This window comes from Pogoniulus pusillus, chromosome 21, assembly GCF_015220805.1.
Source record: "Pogoniulus pusillus isolate bPogPus1 chromosome 21, bPogPus1.pri, whole genome shotgun sequence".
Taxonomy (NCBI): domain Eukaryota; kingdom Metazoa; phylum Chordata; class Aves; order Piciformes; family Lybiidae; genus Pogoniulus; species Pogoniulus pusillus.
Genome location: NC_087284.1, coordinates 8111933 through 8137797, shown reverse-complemented (window position 1 = coordinate 8137797; position 25865 = coordinate 8111933). Strand labels below are relative to the sequence as shown.

General features: G+C 41.1%; 1 protein-coding gene across 3 annotated transcripts in view; it reads right to left on the bottom strand.

The window, feature by feature from the left end:
* The window catches only part of CDH20 (cadherin 20), a 283902-nt gene that overhangs the window by 185730 nt on the left and 72307 nt on the right, over positions 1–25865 (bottom strand). The window contains exon 3 of one of the 3 annotated variants that reach the window (XM_064160836.1): positions 6203–6259. The exons of the other annotated variants lie outside the window; for them this stretch is intronic. The gene's annotated coding sequence lies outside the window, so the exon portion shown is untranslated. The remainder of the gene's footprint in view (positions 1–6202; positions 6260–25865) is intronic. 3 annotated transcript variants of the gene reach the window in all.

The window sequence follows — 25865 nt, the reverse complement described above, 5'->3', positions numbered from 1 at the left end:
ACCTGGAGTACTGCATCCAGTTCTGGGCAATTCAGATCAGGAAGGAGAATGAACTACTGGAAGGAGTCCAGTGCATGGCTGCGTGGAACGTCTATCAAATGAGGAAAGGCCGGGAGAGCTGGGTCTCTTTAGTTTGGAGAGGAGGACACTGAGGGGGAATCTTATTAATTAAGGGGAGTGTGTCAGGCAAATGGGATCAGACTCTTCTTAGTGGCCCCCAGTGACAGGACAAGAGGTAATGGACACAAACCTGAATGCAGGAAGTTCCACCTAAACAAGAGAAGGAGCTTCTTTACTTTGAGGGTGGCAGAGCACTGGAACAGGCTGCCCAGGGACGTGGTTGAATCGCCATCCCTGGATGTGTTTAAAAGCTGTCCAGATGTGATCCCCGAGGATATGGCAGATCAGACTTAATGGCTGGACTCAATTACATTGAAGGTCCTTTCCAAACTAAATAATTCTGTTATTCTATGGTTGGTGTTACCTAATGCTCTGCATATTTGTTTCATTCTGCTTTGTATTAGTCTACACATATATAGTCTTGTTATTGTAAGAGAGCTGCTCTGCTTGGCTCCTCATGGAACCAGAGGTTATGCATTTACCTAAGTGCATGTCCTGTCTCTGTCTCCCCAGTACTTTCTGAAACCACTAATCTGTCAAATCAAGTTGAAACAGCTCTCAAAAATAATAAGCTCCTGCAGGTGACATGAAAAGAAGAATTATTCTATTAGCATCCCCATTGAAGGGGAAGTTGAAAGATAATTCTCCCTTTAAGGCAACATGAGAATCACAGAATCAACCAGGTTGGAAAAGACCTCTAGGATCATCGAGTCCAACCTATCGCCTAACCCTTCTAATTAACTAAACCATGGCACTAAGTGCCTCATCCAGTTTCCTTTTAAATGTCTCCAGGATGGTGACTCCACCACCTCCCCAGGCAGCCCATTGCAATGCCAATCACTCTGTTTGTGAAGAACTTCTTCTTAACATCCAGCCTAAACCTGCCCTGGTGCAGTCTGAGACTGTGTTCTCTTGTTCTGAGACTGTGTTTTCTTGTTCTGTCACTGGGTACCTGGGAGAAGAGACCAATCCCCACCTGGCTACAACCTCCCTTCAGGTAGTTGTAGACAGCAATGAGGTCTCCCCTGAGCCTCCTCTTCTCCAGGCTGAATATCCCCAGCTCCCTCAGCTGCTCCGATTAGGGCTGTGCTCCAGCCCCCTCACCAGCCTTGGTGCCCTTCTCTGGACACATTCAAGCACCTCAACAAAGGAATTCAACAAGGCAGAAGCCTTTGATTGAAAAATAGTTCCTTCCATTAAAGACACACCTTAGAGTGGCATCCAGGCCTTATTAGATGCCAAGGAACCTAACCATGAGATTTGACACCATGAGAAAGTAGGTTCCAGTTTGTTCACTGAATTCCTTATTAAGCATATTTCTTCCACAGGGTTGCTCTTTGTTTAACCTCTCTGTGCGTGTTGAGAAAGCCTGACACAGGAAGCAGTGTAATTGCAGATGAGCTTTTGGAAGAAAAATGACAATCAAATACCTAAAGCTCTAAACACATTTGGATGTGGGGAGACAAATGTAAACACAAAATGGCAAATTTGACAGAAACCATACAGACATGATACAGGATCATCCTGCAGACTGGTCTGAGCAGGAAATTGCCCAGAACAGTAAATGCTCTTGGTGAGAGTGGTTATCACTGCATTGAAAAAGAGGCTTGTCCTGCTGTGGTAATCAAGGCTGTGCAGCAGTTCATCACAGAAACACATTCTCCTCTCACTCATGGTGAGAGCAATAGGTTTCACTCCTACCCCAGCTTTCCAAACCATTGCCATTCCCCTCCTCCCACCTTCTTGTAGAAGCAGCAGTTGAACCCCAACTTCCTCCCCAGCGGCCTCCATACTTCATAGCAGTAAAACTGATCTTCCCCACACCTCTGAAAAACCTTAAACTGGCTTAGGATGCAGTGCAACAGGGCCAATGTGCTTTCAATGGAAGCAGTACAGCACACAAGGAGCTGTCTCTTCTTCTGACAAGTTACTCTAAAACTCTTACACGGCATTTTTAACAATCCTGAAGTCGTGCCAGCTACTGCAGCAGTACTGACACATGGTGCCTGATATTAAGCCACAAAGTTTTGCCATTGCATTGAATGGGGACAGTTTAAAAGCTTACATATTTAAGACAGATAATGCTTTGCAACTTTAGACTGTAAGTATATAAACTCCATGGACATTTACATTTATTTCTTATACCTGCTGTACTATTAAAGCTTCAGTAGCTGAAAGTATTTTTTGCTAGACTGCTTCAAGCCTTGTGACCCGGTATTTGTGCAAAAGTTGAGCAGAGGTATCACGGTAAGCTGCTAAGTGAAGGAATCATTCTGACTGCACTTAAAAAGTCCATTCTCATCCTAGAGATGTTATTGGTCCTCCTGGCACTTCAATTTTATGCACTGGTACCTTCAGCAGAATCAGTCATGTCTCTGAAACTGGAACAAGCTGTGCAAATAGACATCATGGGAAAGAGAATATGCAGTAATGCGGCATTGGGGAAAATCCGCTGCAGTGAACCATCCAGGCTTCAGCCAGCATAAGCACTCGCCAAACAGGAGTCTGCTCCTCAAAAAAGACTAAAACAGTGTCCCTCAAAGAGCGTCCCCTTTGCCTCTGTTTCCCTAGGTGTACATAGGAGATCCTTCCCTTATTACAAGAGTGGCTTTCTCCTGTGGAACACAACCTGAGGGTGGATGAAGAAGGGACCTCACGGAGCTGGCCAGACTCCAGCTGTGACGAGGAGCTGCAGAAGCCACTTGAGCACTCAGGGAGCTTCTCACCACTCCAGCCTGCCCTGAGCCCTCCCCACCTGAGCTCCCCTTGCTGTCTCTCACTGGGGTGGCACCTACTCAAGTGTCATCTCATATTACTTCCTCTGAGCTGGACTTGCAGACTCATATGCAAGAACATGCTTGGTGCTTTGAAGGGTGAGAAGGAATGAATGATCACAGAAAGACCATAGGTCTTACAAAGTAATAAATGAATGAATGATGAAAGACCATCGGTCTAGAGAGACGGGGAGATAAGAAAAGCCTCAAATGAGGATGAATATCCATCTTGCTCAGCAGAGCATATAAATTTGGCCAAGTAAGCATTTTTAGTGGTTACAGACTAACTATAGATGAACTTTGTGTGAACTGCAGTCATTACAATGTGATTAAGATCCAACTGACACACCTCCTCTCTTAAGATACCCACCTCCTTGAAGGGCATTTCCCCTCTTGAGCATGTGCCTTTTTTTATCATACCTTTAAATCAAAGCAAGGAATGGAGTAACCAACAGAAGAATAGAATAGTGACAAATACTTATTAAATGGGAAGTGTTTACTAAACTGAGCTGTATAAATCATAGAATCATAGAATGGTTTAGGTTGGAAAGGACCTTAAGGATCATCCAGTTTCAACCCCCTGCCGTAGGCAGGGACACCTCCCACTAGAACAGGTTGCTCAAGGCCTCATCCAACCTGGCCTTAAACACCTCCAGTGAGGGAGCATCCACAATGTCCCTGGGCAACCTGTTCCATTTGTGTGATTCAGTTCTCACTTAAGTGAATTATCACCTTGTGTGCCCCTAATTGCAGATATACAACAAAATTGGAATCTTGGCTCTGTGTACAGAGTTGTAACACAAGCTGGGTGAACGACCCCTCTTATTAAGGGGCAGCAAAGCAGGAAAAGTGTTTTCACTGAGATGACAGGGCTCTGTAGCTAAACTCAAACCAGCCACATTTTTACTTCTTCAGTGAGATATTTTGGGGCAAAAGTGGCAGTGGGAGGATGTTAGGGTAGAAAGGACTATTTTTTCACCAGCAATGTATTTAGAAGATAAGCCTTTGTTTCCAACTTCAGGAACAGAGAGACATTTTAAATATAGAAAGACTGATTTGTCTTTCCTAATTCCAGTATGCACCAGAACCACTACAGTGTTAAAATTCAATTTATGAAGTGTAAGAAATGGACAGAATTAGGTGATCTGTTTTCCACTGAGCCTTGTCTTTATGCTTAGCTGCATATGAAATATACACAAGCTATATATTATCAAATAATGCATGTAAAACTGGTGATTACTGACAGCTAACAGCCCACTCATTTCACAATCCCAAGCAAACTCTGTGCTAACGTGCTAATGTGACATCAAATAAGTCACTAAATACTGTAATGACCACTTTAGTGGAATTTACCGATACTATACTAAATGCTGTATTTAGTGGTTTAACACTTTGATTTTTCCACAGGAAAAACCTTCTGCTGTCTACCTGCTGCAGAAAGGCAACTGAGATTTAGTTTAGTTAAGATTAGTATGAAATACAGACTTATTTAAAAAAAAAAGTTCTCATACATGATTTCCTATTAGCTCATTTGCATCAGCACACAGACAGGATGTAGGTAGGCATTTAGTACCTCATCATTAACACTCATGTAGTTTCCAATTCTAATTTACTAATAAAAAAGGAGAAAAAGAAAAATACCTCCCCTGCTGTAACTGAAGGGAAGCCTAACTTTTGTTATTATTTCAATAACAAAGCTTATTTATTCACACACAGAGAGAATTACAGAACGCAACATGGCTGAGAGCTGCACAGATAATTTTATTCATCTTCATGAGTGAGCAAAGTGATAACTCGTAACAGGTAGAGCTAAGAGTGAGTTATTAGATCACTTCTCAGAGATAAAAAGATTAGAGCAGACTGAAGCCATCAGATCTTGTAATGTTTCTGTGTATGTTCAACAGTGAATATAAACAAATAGACCATTTCTTTGCTTTGTGCTCTAGCAAATTGCTATGCAACTTTTCCACAGTTGCCCTTGGTTTTCCTTGTATTTTCCACCCAGGCTGTGCAGACTTTGCTGCTCAGAGTTTTGTCTTTTTCATCTCAACATCTGCATGAACTATTTATTCAGCTGGGTAGAAGATCAACAGCTGTTTGTTTTTTTCAGAGACAGAGTAATAGCTTGATTTCTAGTGGCACCCAAGAATACACATCTAGGCAAACTTCTTATTGACTTAAGCCCATTGTTCAGGGAAAGAGTAATTTACATGTGCATTTAACCTCACCCTTTCACTTCAGTGTGACCTTTTTATTCCAGCTGCATGGTGGTTCTTGATTAAAGGCAGAGAGCAAAACTCATCCTGTCACATTGCACACTGGCTGTAAGCACTCACTGGATTTGGAGCACTCAGGCAGGATCAAACAGCCGAACAGGCTCCAGATTTGCAGCACCTCTGTTATATTGCTAAATATATTTACTATTCCCTCTACAAAGCCATGGGTTTGATTATAGATGTCTAAAGATAATATTAATGATGCAAATATCTGCAGTAGTTGTTATTTTGGTTCACTTGCCACAAGCTAACAAAAGGGGGAAACAAAATGTGCTGCAGCTGAAACTAAAGAAACACATTTCATGCAGGCATTGCAAGGAACTCCACTGAGCTTCCCAGAGCTCAAGCACTGACGGTGACCTTACGCATTTGTGAATGCATTGCACAATCAAGAAATCACCTAGCTTTCACAGATCTCACTACTATGTACTAATTAAGTTGTTTATAGGTGCTTTATCATCATATTTTTAATTTGGAGAATCTATTACTGCAGCATGTGCAATGCTGACTGTATGTGTAAACTTGTTATTTGCAAATGCTGCATTTATTTTATTTATAAATACACCCAAGTAAAACTGTTATCTGAACTGGAATGTATATATAAAACCACATAGGTCACTTCTTTATATTATTAACTTTGATTTATATAAGGAAGATTTTCCCAGGGTTTAAAGAAGGGGACTGAGAACACAGACTCCTGATGTACATCTAATGATAATTAGCATCACTGGAGTGATTGCAGCTATATTGATTTCTGCTAGTGGAGTTTCTAAACCACAAAATGCAATCTCCCAGCTTTTCAGGACTCAATGCTGGCCATGTCCTCAGCAGCAGTTAAGACAAAATAGGGTGCACCTGTTCTTTATTAAAAGAAACAATCTGCTCTTGGAAATATTAGTGTATCTATGACAAACGAGCTCTGGTTTCCACTCAGAAGACAGAGCAATGTTTTAGTTTAAAGTAAAGCTTTCCTGGAAAAAAATGTAGTGTGCACTGTAAATTAAAAAAAATAGTGGTAGAAGCACATTTTACCTTTCTGCAAGTGATGCATGTGTATGCATTTCCCATCAAGGGCTTTCAGTCATCAAGCTAAAAATACAGGCAAAGAGAGAGAGAAGAGATGAGATTAAAAACTAAACCAAAACACACTGTAAAATGTGATTAGAAGAACGAGGCAGGCTTGACAAGGTTTATTAACTATCAGCCTTCCTGCAACAATACTTCAGCCCAAGAGGCTTTCGTCAAAATTTCTTACAAAATAGGCGGGGGGAGGTGGGTCTCATTTTCAGAAACTGCCAACATGCACAACTTGAACAGGAGCTGCAGGTCCTCAGAAAATTAAGTTCATGGTCTAATAGGTTCCACTTGCCTCTCTTCCTGTCTGCAGGTCATGCTGTAAAATTACAGCATTCATGCATAGCAGGTATAAAGCTCAGAGGAATTGACAGGGAAACACAAAAGCTGTCCAAGGTTAGGGACCCAGAAAGGTTTCCGTAAAGCACCAGATTATCAGCTCTTCCCAGTGAAAAATGAAAGGAGAGAGGAAATCTTATCTCCAGGGTTTGGCATCAGTCAATAAGAAATCATAAGTTGCAATACAAAGTGAATAAATTGTTAGCAGCCTTATTGCACATATCCATTCTGGGTGGACTTTTTCACACTGGACCAAAGAATCGTATTTCTTCTGCTGTGCTCTTCTCTAATGCACTACATTGCACCTGAACCCTGCAACATAACTAGGGGGCTTTCAAATCAATTCATTTCAAAATCTTTGGGAGGATTTACTGCATCAGTTTTCTACCAGGATGTTCTGCACAGTGGTCAAACAGCCACAGGCCTATCCATTTGAGGCTGGGGTTTGGTACAAAAACCCTTAACCTACAGCTGAAAGAAATTAAAAAACTTCTACCTTGAAAGAAAAGGCAACAGGGCTCAAGGAATGCAAGACAACTGGATGTTAGCTTTGGTTTCAGGAGAGGACTGTTCAGACCTTATGCCTCCTAGATGTGTCTGTGTTTTGAGTGGAGCAGAATCAGCTGGGAAACTGCTGATTCAAAAAAAAAGAAAGGGGACTGGGGGGAAGCTGTAAATGTATTCTTTCAAAGTGTCACTTGGGAAAATGTTAAAACAATTTTTAAAAACAGTTAGTGATTTTAACTGTTGAGAGGACTGATTTTTCAGACCAAATGTAGAACTTCTTGTCAATAAATGTAAATGTATGTTTGCTTGTTTTTAAAGACCAGCCAGTAATTTGGTGGCTAATGAATACCCTTAAGTGCCAAACAAATCATTGTTCCTTCTGGTTCAGGCTAGAGGCTTGAAGTCATTGACTTCCAAGATGAATACCCAAGTCATCGGATTATTATGCTCTAGTCCTCTGCGTGCTTCAGGTGTCTGCATCTGAACTCCTTGTAGGAGTGTTACCTCACTTTCCATGGAACAGAAGTCCAACATTTTGGCTTTCCACACTGATGTGCACAGCATAAGCACTCAGCTGAAGAGCTGCTTCACTGAGCATTTCAGTAATACAAAACAAAGAAGCTTTGACAGTGACAAGCAAGAACTCTTCAGTGCTCAGCAGTCAATAGCCTGATTACTATCAGTGTCAGTAAGTGATACATCACCTAAGGAAGAGTGTACTTTTCCTCTCCCACCTCAGATATAGAAATAATAGTTTCTTTCCCTCATATTCAGGGTATTAAGATAAATGCAGTCAAATTGGGAAGATGCAGAACAAGGTGGCTAGCCATACATGCAACTAAAATGGCTTTTGAATCACCTGTATAGCAGTACACTGTGAACAAGACCTAGCTAAAAACCCATGGTAGCAATTGCATCATTAATAAACAAGAGCCTGTTGATCAGTTAGGAGAGATTCAAAGAAGAACTGTTGTAATCAGACCCCAAGGTCACAGAAAATAAAATCTAAACTATCCTTTTTTTTCTAAAGACTACATTTGCCAATAATTCTAAATTTTAGGGAAAATACTTTGTATGTATTCATCCAGGAGTCTAAAAAGAGAGTAGAGCCCCACTTCCCCTCTATAAAAATTTTCTACCAAACTTAAATTCAATTACTTCAGTATTACTCCTCATTTACTCTGGTGCAAAGATGATCAGGGCTCTGAACCAGGAAATTGTCATATTATCATAACTGCCAGGAAGAAAATGGGAAGGTAGTTTAGAATTTTCCAAAATACATGCTTGTGTCAGAAGTTGTCAATTCTTTGAAACAGAAATGTGTCTCAGAAATATCATTTAATGAGCTGTCGATGAGCTACAGAAAGGATTTCTGTCAGAAAGCTGCCTGACTTTTAGCCAGCTCATCTAAACAGTCGCTGAGACCTGGGTACCTTGGGTTAACAAATATAGGATGGTCCTTCTGTGCCACATCATAAGAGCACAGTCGTCGTGTTTTCTGCAAAGAGCTTGAAAGTCATGAGAAGACCATGCCTAGCTTCTCTTGAAGTTCACAGCTTCTGTAGAAGGGTGTGTCTTCAAACAACGGGAAACTGGAGCCCTAGAATACCTTGTTACTGCAGCAAAAGATCTTACCAGCTCTGTCTGCTAGACTCTTACATTTTGACATTTTCTGAACTAAGAAATTTCTGCTCATCTCTCGATAGTTTAAAAACAAGATTTTGCCTCTTGCTCCAGAAACAAAAGTGTTTGTCCCCTCCTTGTCTCATTTTCTCTTGATTTCTGTCAGCCTCAAGAAAATGGAGCAATACTGCCAAATTCAAACACCTGAGTAATCCACTCAGTGTACATTAGCAAAACGTACCTGCCTTCCAGATCAAAGTATTTACCAAGCCATCCATATAAATACACATAAAATAGATCTATACATGCATAATATATAGACACATATATGTGTGTGTGTATATACCTCCCAGTACCTTATAAATACTCCTATTCTTAAGTTTGAGGTAGAAATCTACCTTACTGCTGAATTTGTAAGAAGCCATTAAAGATGGAATAATGTAATTTAAAGTAGCAGAGTTTTTCCATCATTACAGTCATAGTATCTAAAGAGAAAGGCAGTTTTCAGAGAGAAGAATTCAGGTAATCAATTGATGTACCCATCAAGTCTGGTGTCTGGTTCTCCACCAGAGATAAGACTGGCAGAAATAAATCTGTTTCTTCTATATATTTCACATTCCTGCACAGTTCGAGGCTGTTTCTCACACATTTCACATGTTTACACCTGGGGTTTCCTGTATTTAGCAGCTCCTTTCTCCTCCAGAGTTCAGTTACTGGCTGAGGCTGTTGCTAAATGGACTAGTGGGTGCTGCAGTGGAGGAGCTGATTTCCTCATTTGTGTCTACAGTCCATCACCCAGGAATTTAAATGTGCACTGCTAAATAGCTGTGATGTGCTATTTAATATCTGAAGTAGGTAAATATCAGTGTTTGGTAAATAGATGCCTTCACCACCTACTTTACAGCACCTCAACGAGGTACTTTGAGACTTAATTGATAAATGCTTGAAAATGCATTCACACCCTCTGAAAACACAGAGCAGGTGATAATACATGATCACAATGAGTATTTACAGGGATTCAGAATGGCAACTTAGGGTTTGTTGATGCTCTGCTATAATTATTGTGTGTGGTTATTAGGAAGAGATTCTTTACAGTGAAGAGTGAGACACTGGAACAAGGAGGATATCCCCTCTCCTGGAGGTCAGGTTTAACAAGGCCTAGTTTAGTGGAAGGTGTCCCTGGTCCCTGGCAGATGAAGTTGTAACTGGGTTATCTTCAAGGTCCCTTCCAATCCAAACCATTCTATATGTCTTTGATTCCTCTGCATGTTCTCTGATGAGAATGATCCCAGGGACTATCTCTCACCAAGACTGTGTTGCTGCTAAGAGGCAAACACAATAATGTGTAGCATCTGAAAGCAATACCTTACAACAGTATATTTAAAGTTATTAAAAAACAGGGCCCCCAAACAGTTCAAATAACTACAGTGACAACATTTCCAAATGAACAAATCCTTAAACAAAACCCATGAATGTGAAGGCTGACATTCAAATCCCTCCAGGAGGAGCACTAGATATGCATGAGTCACCAAATGATCAGAGCAAATTGACCGACCCCCATATCAAGAGCAGCAAAAGTCCAAGAGAATTACAGGTGAGAGATAGCTACAGGGAGCAAACAGCTAGAGAAGCAGTCTCAGGGTTTGGAAAGGTTTCCAAAGCCCTCTCTGAAGATTGAAACTGGCATTCCCAGTTGATGAAAGATAAAATGTATCTCTCCAAGTCCCTGCTCACAGCTATGATGAAATAAGGGAGAGCAAGAAAAATTTGCTTCTTGAGTGTATGGCCAAGCGACCTCAATTTGGCTGGTGGCTTTTTGACCTGCCAACTTTCTTCTGGTGCATTTCATTATATGGAGATGGAGAGAGAGTAACACAAGCAGGCTTTGATACTTGAAAACCTAAGTATACAAGGTAGGACCAGAAAAAGGTGTCTATTCTTTCCACAGCCTTACTCATACAAGTCCCAGTATACAGACTAGAAAAAGGCAGCACAGCTATCAATACTCTAATACTGATAAACTAGCCTAAGTTGCTGATATGTGTGATCTTCACTAAACTACACCTTTTCTTTTCTATAAACAAATACTAGAGGCTGTACCAGCTGCTTTGCTAATGTGCAGGACTGTTCTTTGTCCCGAAATCAAGGGCTTTGCACCATGCAGACCAGACAGCTTCCAACTTTGAGGAAAGTTCAGGCAGGCCTTCACAAAGGCATGGAACTCTTTATGTTAATTAACAACTGAGGAAATCCAGGAGGAACTTATCTTTTATTTCTCTGGGGACAAAAGGGATCATTTTAATGAATAATGTTCTGTGGTAAATTACTAATGGAGACCTGCTAATTGTGATTCCAGCTCATGCCACTTGTCTGGGAGCAGCATGCAGTCACAGTGGAGCAGAGTTTCTTTTTGATGCTAATGGAAAAGTTTGTTTTGTAGTTCAGGCCTGAGGGAGTAGCACCTTGCATCTTCTCCAGTGTGATGGAGAAGCCTTTGAAGTTCTTTGTCCTCTACCTGTGAGACAGTACTGTGTGCCAGAGGGATGCCTGTCAAGTCCAGTTGCCTGGCAGGACAGCAGCAGATTGCATATGGAGACTGTTTTCAGTGGGAGAGTCTTCAACTACAAGGCTTCTCTCAGTGGCACCCTTTCTAACGTGAGATCGCCCTTCTGCTGTGTGGCCATGTATGTTAAAGCTCATCTGGATGATGGATCAGATGAAGTTGAGCTGGCCTGGCTACCAGAGTGCATGGCCAGGCACAGGCTCTAATGCTGCACTGCAATGCACGATCATAGAAACACAGAATGGTTTAGGTTGGAAGGGACCTCAAAGGTCATCTAGTTCCAACCCCTTGCCACAGGCAGGGACACCTCCCACTAGAACAGGTCGTTCAAGGCGTCATCCAACCTGGCCTTGAACACCTCCAGGGAGAGAGTAGCCACAACCTCCCTGAGCAACCTCTTCCAGTATTTCACCACCTCCACCGTAAAGAACTTCTTCCTAACATCCAGTTTGAATCTCCCCTCTGCCAGTTTAAACCCATTACTACTCATACTATCACTACAAGACCTTGTAAATAGTCCCTCTCCAGCCCTCCTGTAGGCCCCATTTAGATACTGGAAGGCCACTACAAGGTCTCCTTGAAGCCTTCTCTTCTCCAGGCTGAAGAACCCCAACTCTTGTAGCCTGTCCTCATAGCAGAACTGCTCCAGCTCTCTGATCATCTTTGTGGCCTCCTCTGGACACATTCCAACAGTTCAATGTCCTCCTTGTGCTGGGGGCTCCAGAACTGCACACAGTACTCCAGGTGCAGTCTCACAAGAGCAGAGTAAAGGGGCAGAATCACCTCCCTTACCTTGCTGGCCATGCTGCTCTTGCTGCAGCCCAGCACACGGGTGCTGTCTGGGCTGCATCTGCTAACTGCCGGCTCATGTTGAGCTTTTCATCAACCAAAACCCCTTCGTCCTTTTCCTCAGGGCTGATCTCTGCCATTCACCACCCAGCCTGGATTTGTGTTCGGGACTGTGCTGACCCAGCTGCAGGACCTTACACCTGACCTTGCTGAATTTCATGAGGTTGGTCCAGGCCCACCTCTCCAGCACCAGTTAAGTGAGCACAAGATGTCAGGACACTGCAGGGTTCACTTGAGTGTATGACTGTCACCATTTAAGGTTTCAGGCCACAAACCCCACAGGACAGAATTTAGATTACCCACCCCCACACCCCTCTCAGGGAAAAGACAGGCAGGGAAAGCAACGGATACACAAAAGGACTTGCAGAGAATTGGAAGTTTAAAAAACAATTTTAACAAAAACTAAAATGTATTTAGGTAAAAGAGGAGAGAATAACATGACCTGGGGAACCGACCAGGGTCAAATTTCTACCTGCCCACTAGTTAAGCCTTAAACCACAAGAGTGGCATTTACAGGTTTTCTGAGCAGAATGGCAGGACAAGCTCTAATTCCAAGAAAAAAAGGTATTTTAAGGAATCATAAATTTCATGTGTTTAGAATTAGCAGTTAAAAACTTAGGCCTATTCATACAGAAGGGAAGACATATATTTTTCCCAAGAATTGAATTCTTTTGGCAAAGGTTCTGTATATCCCCATGGTATGTCTCCTATAGAAGAAGGTAAAAATAACTCATGGATGCTTCCTGTGTATGCCTCGGTGCCTACAGTCTGTCTCTGAGACGGGTAGAGAAAGCAAAGAAAAGGAAGGTGCTTTACAGTGCTGGCATATTTCTAGACCTGGGCTAGACAGCACAAAGTAAACAAAGCCTGACTCATGCCTTATAATCTATTTTGTTTCTGTCCACAGCATCTGAAAGATAAGGACAAGAAAAGGCCATCTAATATTTGCCTCACTCAGTGAGCTCCTACTGCTGCTTGCACCAGGTGAGATGACAGAACCAGGGAAGAGGCTGGCAGTGCATATCTAGTGAGGAACAGCTTCCTTCCCTGACATATTTGGTCATGGCAGATGAGCCTGCAGTGTTTTGAGAGCAGCTGGTTATGCCTAGCTCCAGCCCAGCATCACCTTGCCATTATGGTATTTGATACCAGAAAGGGCAGATGAGCTTGATAAAAGCTTGTACAACCTTGTTCCAAAACTCTACCAGTTTGCAGGGGAAGGTCTGCTGAGAAATACTAATTTGACAATGGAGGGAGAGACCATGGGGAAATACATACGTATGGGGCACTGTGAGGGATCAGTAATGAGGAAGATGGGAAGGACTACTGCCAAGGATAACCACCACGGGTGAGAACAGCAAAGATAAGCACAAAACATGGGTGAAGGGGACTGCAAGGCTGAGAAGTGGGGGCAGCTGTGAAAAAATCCTATCAAAATGAAGATACAAAGGGAAGACAATATGCAAAGGACAGCTGCTGGGAGCAATACTGAAGCAGCTAAAGGAAGAAGATGGCTGTTACGATAGACACCAACAACAGAAGTTAAAGTGTTGCTTCAAGGCAAAGTTGCCATTTGAAGGGCAAACTAAAGAACACGAGATCACAGGAAAGAAGGTAAAAGCAAAGATGAGAATAATTCCTTCTTCATCAAGGAATGAGAATAATTGAGCGCAGAGACAAGGTGAGAATAACTGAGCTCACAGACAAGGTAAGACTTCCAAAGAAATAACTACACTTACTGAACAAACCTTCCCAACAGACACAAGTGTATTTCTCCCCTTTTGTGTATCACATGAAGTCCTTTGGACTTCATGGAAAGAAAGGAGACAAAAGCTTATTGCTTGTATTCCTCATCATGGATGTTGTAGCTGATGGGAGTAATAACCGTTTCTTTGTGTAGGAGCAAGGAACACTGCCTGTGCTTTTCCCTTGCCAGCCTGGAGCATTACTTCTTGGAGTACGTTTCTGTGCCATTTTGCTCCTTAGAGAAATGGCACTGCTAATTTCCTCTTTCAGCTGTGTTTTCACAAGCAGCCCCTCTTGCTATGTTTTAGAAACTGGAGGTTTTCCCCAGTGGCTAAAATTTATTTTACACACATTAATCCAGGGGCTGTATGCAGAAGTACACCTCCATACTCCTGAACACTGCTGCCTGTTGTGGTATGCATACAGGTATCTGCACATGCTTTACCCACTCCTGGACAAGCTTTACCTTGCAAATGTCAAATGAAACAAAGTAAGGTAGAAAGTGTTTACAGAGTTGAAATCATACTGGAGACAGCCTACTTCATGTGTAGAAAATCTGCCTTTGCAGGACAATAAGGACAAAGAGGAAATGCTGATATTTCAAAGGTAGTTTCCATCATACACCATAACCGAATATTTAAATAGCATAATTCTTTGTAAATCAGAGGTTTCAAATATTTTCAGCTCATGAATAATTTCAGTTTCTTTGCAGAAAAATGTTTCAGTGGGACCTGTTTACACAAATTGGTTTTGCCTTCCTTTTTCCTCACTCTTCAGAAGAAAATTGCCTACATTAAAACATTATAATCCTCAAGAGAAGTAGTGGATTCCCCTACGCTGGTGTCACGAATTGAATTCAGTCTGCTGCTGATACTCAGTGCATGCTGGTGCCATGCTGGCATCAAAATGTAAGTGCTGGCTGAAGCAAAGCATCCTGGGGCTTGGAAGTTCAGATTGCTTCCACTTTCCAGGTTTGAGGTCCTGGTCTTTTCTGTTGGGCTGACTATGGGTTTGGGTAGAGGGAACTGTTTTATTACTGCTTTCTGCTGCTGCTTCTGCTTTTGCTGTGCTTTTCTGAGAAACAGGCCAAGGTAATTGTAGATTGTATTATTTTCAGTAAAACTCTTTATCTCAACCTAAAGCTTATTTCTGCAATACTTTCCTTCCCACCTGTGTGTGGAGAGAGGGGCTCATGAGAGCAGGGCTGTGTTAATCCAGGACAATTGGTCCATTTTAAGACTCAGACTGACAGGGCGCTGGGCAATCTCATTTAGATTATACTATTGCCTAGAAAGGTTGGACCAGATGATCCTTGGGGGCCCTTCCAACTTGACAGGCTGTGATTCTGTGATTATGTATTAGTTTGCAGTGGTTTGCTATGTTATGAGAGTCATGTTCAAGATCCATGTCCTGGGAATAAGTGGCATTTTCCATGGTATACTCTATGTACCGTATTTCATCGCATTTCACAATGCAACGGCACGCTTAGATAAGAGGGAAAATGAGCACTATTTCTGGATAGCACTATCATCTGGCCTGGCACTCTTGTTCTCATGGCTACATTCATACTTGGAAACTAACTGGGCCAAGGTTACTGTCTGTTTCTGAGACCACCAGACGCAGAGCGGGGTACAAGCATGCTGCTACTGGGGACAGTCCTTGGCCATCTCATTGTTTGGAAAACATGGTAATTGGCTCAGGCCAAAGTCATGCCAAGAAAGATTTTTTTTCAGTTTTATGATACAAACAATAGAATCTTAATGTCAGGAAACATCCCTGGCAGCTGCTTAATTTATTAGCACAGGACCATATGCAGCCCGAAATTACAACTCCTTTAAGACAACATTCCACATTATGCAGCGTAAAGCTGAAGGGATATACTGTCTAGATTTTCCCTGAGAAACAACTGAAAAATGTTCAACACTGATTCTGTGGATGCTGCATTTTTGTTCTGAAAACCATGAATGAGCAACTCATACATAATGAGATCCAAACTTCAACTGAATAATGAATTCTTTAGGCCTTTTACTATGTCAGCTTTGCTAGGGCTTTTTTTTAAAGTGTTGTACAGGTTAACCCTCCAGGGAGAGTAACCTTGAACCTGACCCTAGGTGGTTATGACCCCTCCCCAGGGCTGGGTCTGAACACCACCAGGTGATTCATGGTTAGCCCACTCCCGCTTCCTGTCTAAAGGCCCATAAAAGCAGGGGGACTCCCTGCCTCCCTGCTTACCAGCATCACCATCCTGTTCCTGGTTCTTACCACATGGCAGTCACTCACGAGGCAGACAAACCCCTTACCATCAAAATCCGGTTGTATTTACACATTTTGTATTTGTTTTCCCTTCCCTATACCTTTGTAACTTCCCCACCTCAGATACCTTTTTAATTTATTGTTAAACTTTTCTTCTTTTTAACTTCCAAATCAGAGTGAGTTTATTTATTTGGGTGTGCTTAGCTTTTCTCTCTCTACATCTAATTCCTTTCTTTTGGGAAAGAAGGGGGAAGAGGGAAGGGCACTCTATAAAATTGTTATTGGTTCTATCAAATATATATTTGAGTTTCTGGGAATTTAAATGAGAACCGAGACAAGTGTTTCACAAATAATAACTCTCAACACTTCTGTGAGGACAGAGTAGTACTGCGTAAGTGGGAGAACGAGTTTCAATGAGATCAAAGCAAAACGTGTGCAGTGTTGTGCAGTTTAACTCCTACTTAAGCAGACAGCAGCTCTTCTAAGAGAAGATTTCACAACATTGAAAACAACATTAAAAAAAAAAAAGAGAGAGAGAAGCATACCAAGAAGAAAAAATATTTCTGGAGCAAATATCATGCTGGGACTCTGGGTAGAATCACAGCATCACAGGATGTTAGAGGTTGGAAAGGACCCAAGGAGGTCATCGAGTCCAACCCCCCTGCCAGAGCAGGACAATACTATCTAACACAGATCACAGACAGGCTTTGAAAGTCTCCAGAGAAGGAGACCCCACAATCTCTCTGGGAAGACTATTCCAGTGCTCTGTGACTCTCAGAGTAAAGAAGTTTACCCTAGAAGCAGGAATCCATTCACATCCCTAGGTACCACTCCACTCCCTTAGTCACCAGATTATTTCATCTTTCTTTGGCTCCCTGTTTCATTTAGCTCATGACTCTGTTTTCCCACAACAAACAAAGAAAAATTCTGGGAGTTAAAAGGCAATTCCACTAACAAGTTCCAACTCATGTCCAGGACACAGTGCAGCCCAGAGCAGGTGTCCTACAGAAAGAAAAGTCGACTTGGTCATCATGCTGTGAAACGATATTGCTACATGTGGCAGTAAAATCACAAGACTGAAGTTGAAAGTAATGTAATTTCTGGTATCTCCTCAATTCTCAGTGAACAACTCTGCAACACTAACATTCCTTAGCACAATTTTGTACCTGTAAAATAAATTTCATTGGGGTGTGACTGTAAGAAATATCTGACATATCAGTTCAGATTTCTTCTGTTAAGAAGATGTGATCAGTTATGAATAAAGTATATAAATGTATATGCCCATATTAAAGTAATAAGAAAAAAAGACTAAAGTAAGGGAAAAGAAACCAGGTTATCAAATTGGGATATTGTCATTAGCAGACAACTAATGATTCCAAGGCAACTGGAGCAGGGATCTCAACTAGACTTTTGATATGTTAGCATGCATTTCATGTTTTAACTCTTAAGAGCAGAACCACAACAAAAGGTGACCCGAATTTGGTTATTATTTTTTCACTCCAAGCTCACTGTGTTTTGTTAAGAGGCTCAAAGCTGCTGATAGTTCCAAGCAGGAACCATCTGTCTGTAAGTAAACTACCTCAGTAACATACCGTTTGTAGACATCTAGCGGTGATCTAATTTACATACTGAGGAAAGGGAGAGAGAAGAAACCCTTACAGGAGGCCACTAGAGCCAGTCATCCCTATATAGTGTGCAGTGGTTTGCACTGGCGTGCACAGTGAAACAGAAATTCAAATAGTTGTGTAAATCTGCCAAAACTATCTTGAGAACTGAAGTATGTGTGAATAGGAGGGAGACATAAAGGGATGGAGTTGGTCATGAAGTGTAATTCTATATAGTTTTCCTTATCATCACCTATAACCATACAGGGTAGCCCTGACCATGAAGGAAATATTTCAGACAGGGAATGTTGTATTTTAACACACACGCATGTATAAACATAAAAGCCAAATAATTTATACTTGCCATTCAGCTGTATCAGAAATACCTGTCATCATCTTGCTTTCCTCATTTGTATCCTTTCAGTTTCTTATGTGCTCTCCCTGTCATGCATCCATGACAGCTTTTCAATCTCACTTCCTCTTCTCACTTTTTGTTCAACTACTTTCAGCCTTCAGTAAGTTTAACTACCTTCCTGCTTCCCAGATTCTCATTATTTTTCCATGTCTCTCCTTTCCACTACAATTCCTCTTCCTTATTCCAATGGTTCTATTAGGGCTCCCAAAACATCTCACTCTACTTACAATACTCCAAGCTCTCTTCTACCATCACCTTCCCCAGCCCATCACCCTTTATAGTCTCTTGTCTATTACCAGTTACTACTATACACAGCTGCACATTTATTTAAGGTTGTAAATAGCTCCATTCCTAGCTGTTTCTAGTGCTTAAAAAAAAGGGGGAAAAAAGTAAGAAAAAACACCAGCCCTTAATCCCTTCCCCATTTTGACATTTCTGTCTTATTCTAGAGAGGAAATAAATAGCCTTAATAGGTTGAGTCAGCCCTGATCAGCATTTTCCTTCCTGGGAGCAGGAATATATACATGCACCATGGTGAAAGCTCTGCCAGTACACAAATTTCTTTATACCTGTTTCTGGTTTTACCATGGAATAGTGGGAGCTGGGGAAAGTAGACATCTCTGTGATCATCAGAGTAGCCTCCTGGATTTTCTGATAACAGTGAGTGCAAAGCCAAGGCAAAGCAGCAAGCTAGTATGACTACTGACAAAGGTGAGACTGCCCAGACTGAGGGCTTCTTTGTTTAGCAGACTGATTTTTGTTCAGCGTGGCACTCTGAGTTACTATTCATACCAATTTTGCTTGCACTGGCATAAATATTTACTATAAAATTCATGAAGTTGCTCTGCTAAAACTCCTTCCCCATTATTTAATATGACAAGCTTTCCTGATCATGATACTTGGTGACTGTCATATGCAGCTAAATACTTGACTACACTATGTTTGGCCTCCTATATTAGCAGTCCTGCAGTTAAGTATAATGCACTGATGGTAGGGGACAGAATGAAGAGGCAGGACTAATTAATTTTTACAGAGACCACATTAATTTTCCATACTTCAGCCTAACCTTCTATCCATTTTTGAGCAGGATAATCTAACACTATTTCTCATCACATGCAAATCCCACCAGCTCTCTGGAGACAACTCATGGAAAGCACAACAGCATCACTTTTGTGCTAATCCAAACCTTTTCCCAGAAGGGCTGAGCATATTTTTTGGCAGATCAGCACTAGTTATTGTGCAGCTTTGCAGTCTGTTGTCCTGTTCCTCTTCCTTGCCTTTTGGCAGGTTGTCGGATATCGTTAAGATGATCCCAGTGATGTAGATTTTGCTTCTTCTTTACTTAAGAGTAAAGTTACAGCGGGACACAAGTTGTGTGTGGAAGGGACTGAAAAGCATTAGATTTTTCCCCTCTGTTCACTTAAATGATGGGTTTGTGTGTGTACCCTTGATGTATGAATGTGCACAAATACATGTGCCAGCACTGAGGTGGAAAGGCACAGGGAATTCTAACTTATCTCCTGACACACCTGAATTTTTTGCCAGTTGTGCTAGGAAGTTCCTAAAAGATCTGCTAGCAAGCTAGAGAGGTCGCAGTTGCAAGTTAACTAACCAATTTTCTGTGACAATGGTCTCAGAGGAAAGCAACTCTGCTTCTGTAGGGCCTGCCTTCTTCAGAACCAGAAACTGATCAAAGTTCTTAGCACATTAAGTATGAAATGTGATGGAGTAGTCCAGATGGCTAGGAATGCTTCAAGTGAGAGCTCTAGCTGCTGGCTACAGTACTTAATTGTTGTAAATATGAACTGTAATAAATTTTCAGTTTATTGAAATAATATTTCTTTGATTTAAATAACCAGCTTAAGCATGTGATTGGGAATTTAAATTTAAATTACATTTTGGGTAAATAGAAGACCTCAATTGTATTCAAATGAAATTATATTCCTCTCAGTCTTGTATATTACACCATTTAAAACACACTCACAAGTTTTCTAATGGAAATGAAGGAAAGTATGAAAAAGGCTTTTTAGAATATGAAACTAAAGTGTCAGAGCAAAATACTTCATTTTCTGCCATGCTTTTAAAGTATTCTTCACTACTAACCGATTAAAAAACCCTCACTTAATATAGCTTCACTAAAGTTTTTGACATCACAAAATCCGTATTGTTTTGCCCTTGAACTCTATAGTGTGAACATATTTGTACAGGTCTACTTCTCTCTATACAGAAGTCTTCAATTCTCTCTTGACTGTGTAATCCACATTCATTTCCTCTGTAAAGGAGCTCACACTGTGCAAACCTTTCTTTTTTGACTGCTATTTAATAAGATACACATTTACAAACCTTTTACTTGCCCCTGAATCTTAGCACTCACATTACTCTGCAGGACCTTTATAATAAACTCAGTTCCAGGAGCTATACTCATTTGCCACCTCACAAACAGCACAACATCACTGGCTCCACATCAGCCTTCAAGTTTCGTGGCAAACAAAGTGACCCTTGCAATTAAACCATGACATTACAAAACATGTTTTGTCAAAGGGGTATCTACCCCACCACTGTGCTCCATGAAGGTCACAGACTTTGTTTTGTGGGCAGCTTCAAACACGACCTGAATACAGCTAAAGGACAATCCTTTCTACCGTGTAAAAAGCCTCAATCATATTCCCAAACCATGCTATAACCTTGAATAAAGAGGCTTTAGCATGGTTGAAGGCAGAATTTAGGTCCCTTCTACACTGCAAAAATGGAGTCATGCTTTAATTGTATTGCAGGGATAAAGATATTGTAATTGAGTCCCCTGGAATATATTTTTCTTTAGATATAGCTAAACAGAAGGCTCTAAATCTCTCAAGGACATGAGATGTCATTCCATCTTTTGCAGTACTGGTGTAAGACTAAAGAATTGGGAAAAATGAAAGGGGAAGGCACAAGAATGGCTTTCACAGAAGTATGTTGATTTATGTATGTTGAAAAATCTGCCCCAGCCTAGATGGCACGGTCATTTTATCTAACCAAACAGAAGGAAATGTTCATTGGTAAAATCATTTTTCTTAAGATTAACATTTGTTCTTTACCTGCCGACAACTATAGAGAAACAAAGCATATTTATATACATGCACATATTATATATAAAACCCCAAAAGATTTAACTTAGGCTACATCCTAGCTCCTTCCATCCTACCAGGGAGAATTTGTCTTCTTTGGACTCTGAGGAATCTGCTTTAATAAATGGGTTTTTTTTTCAGATTTCCATAGTGTCTCCAGCTAGTCTGCTCACCTCAGGCTTTCACTCTCTAGCACAGCGGGATCTGTCTCACTTGACAGTTCTTCCTGGTGTCCTGTGCCTCAACACAAAGACCACGCAGGACTTCTCCAAGTGTCTACCACATCACTATATGACCCAGCTGGGAAACAGACTCCAAGATCTTCGTTTTTCTCTTGTACAAAATATGTCTACTTCAGAAGTCTTAACTCCTAATTTTACTGCTAGCTGCCCAAGAGGAATAAAAAAAACTCTAAGGAGCTATAAATGGAGTTATGCTCTATGCATGTGGCTAATGGTGGGATTCATCTCACCTAATCATAGCCATCTAGTGACGAGCAATTTAGCTTCATCTGGTTGTCATGCCTCCCATTTTTGCCGGAGGACAGACATAGGCCCTTTCTGGAAATCAGTCAATGTGCCAACAGAGACATTTATCTTAAGGCGGGAAGAAATCCCTTTTGGAGATGTCTTTCTCTCTGAAGCATCCACAAGAGAGAGCTTGGATAACTAACTTACAGTAGATGCATTTTTAAGGCACTTCAGCTAGGCAGGTGGAACCTTGCCCTCAAGTCTGCCACCAGGCCATTACTCTAAAATAAACTTTTCTCAGTCCTACTTTTATTAAAAGCCTATCCCTAAACAAGAGGTCTTGGACAGAAGCCAGAACCTTAATGTTGTTTGTTTTGCATTATCTATACCATTTCCTAAAAATTAGGAATGAACTCCCCAATCTTTTTCCCTCCACCACCAGTAGAGCAATGATCAAAACACAGGTCAGTAAAAAGAACAGATGGATCTTGAAAGAAACAAGATATAGAATCTTTGAAGAATTATGTTCATAAAGAGTCACTTCTCCATTCATAAGTTCATAAAATCTTTCATTTTTCTAAGATTTTTTTAACCAGATTTTCTTTATCATCCCCCTACTTGCTATGACTGTAATGGAGTGTCCTTTCCCCCTTTTTCACTTTGCTTCTGGTCTTTATTTTGATGCTGTGGGTAAGCTGCAACTATCTGAATCTCTGTGATCCTGAGGTGGATTTTTACTTCTTCCTTCAGGCCACAAAATATCTGGCAACTGTTTGTGTTCAGCTCCAGATTGCGAGGGAGGTATAGTCTCCAGTTTGCCTAAAGTATAAACACGGAATGAAAACATACCCGAGCCAGTGCTGTCAAACAAAACCAATTGGGTCATAACCTGCTCTACTGAGCATTTACACAGCAGGGCCATGGAAAGACTTGAAATGAGAAAAGCATGATGGGGACAAATCACTGCTGGCAGTCACATATATGCTACCACCTGCAGGTGCTTTAAAAGAAACATACTGTTGTGTGCTTTTTCTCCCCGCTCCTCTAACTCAAACTAGTTAAACTCTGAAGTGGCAGGCAGAAGTTTCCTGTCTACTCTCTAGACTGCAAAGTTGTCACACACATTTCCTAAGAACACTGTAGGAAGATTTCTGGCAAGCAATCCAAAGACTCCCATGCATGCCAGTAGTCCAGATATTAACAGCATTACACCTCAAGTGCCAAGAAAGAATCCATTCATCCAGCAGCAACCATAACTGTTTGCAAATTAATTTCCTTGAATATAGGCTCATTATTCTCATTACCCACAGAAAACAAATTCACTGAGAAATGTGCAGCCTGTAGATAATCCAAACAAAGCATGTTTTACAGATGGGAGATTTGCTAACAAAATCTGTCTCAGCTCAGTGCTAGAACACTTGTGTGCATCCTCTCCTTCCAAATTACCACAAGAAACAATTACAAGATTTAGAATTACACCTTCATTTTTTTCCACACTGTCCTTGACAGATTTTGTAAGCTGGGTCTTTGGTCGGCATCTGCACCGAGGCTGTTATGTTTACTTTGTACTCTCTGTGAAGCTGACTTTTTAATTTTTTTTTTTAGTCAAGTCCTCATTGTAGAGGTAAACTGTGAGCTCTTCACAAGAGGATATGCAGTCTAGCCATTGAAGCACTAAGCTGACTCTCAGGAAGGCTGGTCTCCATCCCAACACAAATTTGAATGCATCACTTGATCTTCTTATGCCTCTACTGCATCCCTGAGAAGGGAAATTAATTTTACTTCCTAGTATTTGTTTCACTGATTTTTAAAGCCAAAAACACCTGACAGAAGTCAAACACCTCTTTGCTGTCACACAAGGAAGCTGTGTTGAAAACCCCATACATCAAATATTTAACTTTCAGCTGAGTAGCACTAAAGCCTTTTAAAAATGGTCCAGTCTTCATTTTAAAATGCAATTAATAGAGCATCCATATACCCCCATTGCATTTGTCACACTGGCTGAAAGAAAACACTGACCAGTGTAAAATCAATCTACTGAAATCCTATTTCAGTTTTAAAAAACTTGCAGCTACAATTTACCTGAGAAAAATACCGTTTCATACATATGCAATATTTCTCCTCCCATAAACATATCCACTTCTCAGACTCATGCTGACTTTTAATTGCTGTGAGTACTGTGGTAAAGAACTGTTCAGTTAACCTCACATGTTGAAAAGAACCACTTCTGATTTGAACCAGCCATCTGTTTTCATTTGATGCTCTCGAAGTCATGTGTTGGAAGGTATTGACCAATCAACTGTAGTCACCCAGTCTGTGATTTGATAGAGATTTAGTCTCATATCAACCATCTGTCTCAGGCTGAACCAACTGTCCTAATTCCCAGGCTACTGAGCCTTGAGCTATTAAGCAGTTCCTTGTATGGAAGCTGCTCAACATGTTTCATCATAGAGCAGGTCTCAATGCCTTGTTGTCTAACTTTTAGTTGGCAAAATTAAAAACCTTTTGTGTTCAGAGCTTTCAGCTCAGGTGAGTGTCTTATTGCATTACAGATGAAGAGTTCCTGAAGATGTGAGCTTTAAGAGGACAAAGCACATACTAACAGACAACATGAGGCTCGGCTCTGAGAGCTTTAAGACATACAGTGGCAAGAGCTTTGGGAACAGACATAGAACTGACTTCTGTTCTTATTCATGTCAGCATGCATCTGATTTCCCCCCAAAATGCCAGCAGTGGTGCAGCATCAAATGACAGTGCAGCATCATAAACGACAGCAGAATCATGGTTCTAAAATTTGTATTTTATAACCTTTCAAGAACATGAACACAAGTCCCTGTGCTACAAATATTTCTAGAAAACATGCTCTGAAAAATGTTTGATCTCCCTAACTCCTTCCCTCTGGCAGATCACACTTCAGGATGCATACCTACAAAGTTCCATCAGCCAAGGCATTCCTTCTCTGAAGATTTAACCATCAGTTGACAGATTTCTTTTCAACACAAATAGTATGTTACAGACAGAAAGAAGGAATCAACTATTTGTTGTATTTTTGCCTATGTGTGAGATTTTCCTTTGCAGTGAAAAGAAGAAAAAAGCAAAGATGATTATTCGGACTGCTTAATTTCTTAAAACAGAAATTTTGCATTGCTCTAGTGACACATAAGCCAAATCAGGGAAAAGGCTTAGCAAATGTTAAAAGCTAGAACTGCACTATGGCAAAGCCAGAAGATTATCAAAATATACAATGCTGTATATTTAAAGATACCAAACATTGGTCATTCTGCCAAGTGATTTAATCTGTTCTTCCAGCTTACAAAGACTACTGTCTTATCTAGACATGACTAAAAGAAAGAAGTAGAAGCAGGCAAAGAAATAGCTCAAAGAGGCAGAAGTTGATTCGATGATTCTAAGTGTTTTGGGCTACCAGCTTCCTCTCTGCTCTTTTGAGACACTAGCTGGAGCACTGTATCCAGTCCTGGTGTCTCCAGCATAAAGACATCAGATTATTTGATTTGGTCCAGAGGAGGGCCACAAAGATGATCAGAGGGCTGGAATGTGTTCCCTATGGGGACAGGCTGTGAGAGTTCAGCCTGGAGAAGAGAAGGCTCCAAGGAGACTCTCTAGAAACGTTCCAGTACCTGATGGGGGCCTACAGAAAAGCTGGGGAGAGACTTTTTAGAAGGACTTGCTGTGATAGGACAAGAGGGAATGGATTGAAGCTTGAGAAGGTTTGATTCAGACTTGATATTAGGAAGAAATTCTTCACAGTAAGACTGGTGAGACACTAGAACTAGGTGCCCAGGGAGATTGTGTATGTCTCCTTCAGGGAGGTGTTCAAGGTCAGGTTGGTCTAGTGAAAAGTGTCCCTGCCCACGGCAGGAGAGCTGGAACTAGATTATCTTTAAGAATCATTCTATGATTCTATGCCTAAATGGCTACAGAAATGGCCACAGACACAGTGGTACCACATGGTTTGAGACAGCTAGCACCTGAAAAATAGGTCTGATGAGTCCTGCTTCAATTACACTTTCTGGATGTAAACAAGCATATACAGTCATATTAGTATTCAACCCCTTCTGAAATGCTCACTCACTGTATCTGTGGCTTAAAAATCTTCCAAAAGCCATTACTTGGGTGCAGAATTT